The 1,970-nt window shown below is 32.7% G+C and overlaps 1 non-coding gene across 1 annotated transcript; it reads left to right on the forward strand.

Moving 5' to 3' along the window:
* The first annotated feature begins 1,086 nt into the window (after positions 1-1,086).
* Positions 1,087-1,194, forward strand: LOC112933653 (U6 spliceosomal RNA). Its single transcript, XR_003237715.1, has one exon. It is a non-coding gene; the product is annotated as a U6 spliceosomal RNA (small nuclear RNA).
* Positions 1,195-1,970: the final 776 nt, after the last annotated feature.

Genomic DNA, 1,970 nt, shown 5'->3' on the forward strand with positions numbered 1-1,970 from the left:
AAGGGCTAAATCTAAATTGATTAGGAAGGAACAATGTGGATAAAGGAAAGTGGGGCTTTCCCCACAAATGGAGCAAAAAAACAAAAGCAGAAATAACTCAGAAAAATCACCTTAAAAAATTAAAAAAAAATTTTAAACATTGCACAGAAACACAGGAGTTGTTAAAACAAATGTTCTTCTGATAATCAGGAAAACTGAATTCACATAAAAATGAGTAACAGAAATGTGTCAAGGCCAAAACCCATACAAAGATATTGTTTTCTTTTTTTCTTTTTTTTAAGATTTTATTTATTTATTCATGAGAGAGAGAGAGAGAGGGAGAAACAGGCTGCATGCAGGGAGCCTGACGTGGGACTTGATCCCAGGTCTCCAGGATCACACCCTGGGTTGAAGGCGGTGCTAAACCACTGGGCCACTGGGGCTGTCCAAAGACATTGTTTTCAATAAAAAGTCCTATATGAGAATTTTTCATGTCTTATGAGGATGAATTAAATTAGTTTTGCCACCTTAAAGTTTCATAGGAAGGAAAAAAATCAAAATCTTGATAAATTACTTTTAATTTTGACATAATAAAGAATGTGAAGAGAAAGGAAAATGGGATATATTGTAGAAAAAATATTTAAAACATTTTCGTTTCACTGATCATCTTCAATTTGTGACTACTAAAATTATTATACTAGTTATTAAAATTATTTCCAGAGGTATTCTTGGTAAGGGCTGGGCTAGAGAACATGGCTTGATTCCTACTTCTTTCTCTTTATTGCAGTATTTGGTTTTGGCCTTGATATCAGCCAAATATGAACTTTAACTCCTGGCTCATTAGCATTTGCAAAAAATATGTATCAGTGCATCTAATTCTGTAAGATTTATGGTTCAGATCACAGAAAGAGAACATGGATTCTTAGTAGGTTGTTTACTCACTAAAGAAGAATGAGAGAAAGAAGTCGGGTTGTGCATCCTCAACTTCTTTCTTGACTCATCAATCAGATTAAATCTTTATCAATTATTTATTGCTCTTTAAAATTTACCTGAAGATTTAGTGGCTTTAAACAACAGCAATATTATCTGTTCACAATACCACGGCCTGTGCCTGCTTCATGCAACACATAAACTAAAACTGGAACAATACAGAGAATATTAGTATGGTGCCTGAACAAAGATGACATGTAAATTCATGAAGCATTCCATATTATCAAGAGGTTGATTCATCAAAAAGATATAATCATTGTAAATATATGCACCCAACATCAAAGTACCTAAATGTAGTAAACAAATACTAACAATTCTGAAGGGAGAAGCTGACAATAGTACAATAATAGTAGGATACTTCAATACCCCACTTAAAGGAATAGATAGAGCATCCAGGGAGAATATCAATAATAAAATGTTAAATTTGAACCATACATTGGACCAAATGGACCTAATAGACATATACGTAACATTCTGTCCATCAGTAGGAGAATAGACATTCTTCTGAAGTGCACACAGAACATTCTCCAGGATAGATCATATGGTAGGCCACAAATCATGTTTTAGTAAATTAAGAAGATTAAAATCATAGCAAGTATCTTTTCCAACCACAAAAGTATAATTAGAAATCAGCAAGAGGAAAGTTGGAAATTTACCAAGCATGTGGAAACTAGACAACACACTCCTGAACAATTCATAGGTCAAAGAAGAAATAAAAAGTAAATTTAAAAAATGTCAAAACAAATGAAAATGGAAACACATGGGATACTGCACAAGCAGTTATAAGAGGAAAGTTTATAGCACTGAATGCATATGCTAAGAATATACAAAGATCCCAAACAACCTAACTTTATACCTTCAGGAACTAGAAAAAGAACAAACAACCCAAGTTGGAGAAGGAAAGTGATAAGAAAGATTAGAGTAGAAATAAAATATAGACCAGAAAAAACACTTAATAAGATCAATGAAACTAAGCTGGTTTTTTTTAAGAAGATAAACAA

Source organism: Vulpes vulpes, chromosome 4, assembly GCF_048418805.1.
Source record: "Vulpes vulpes isolate BD-2025 chromosome 4, VulVul3, whole genome shotgun sequence".
Lineage (NCBI taxonomy): Eukaryota > Metazoa > Chordata > Mammalia > Carnivora > Canidae > Vulpes > Vulpes vulpes.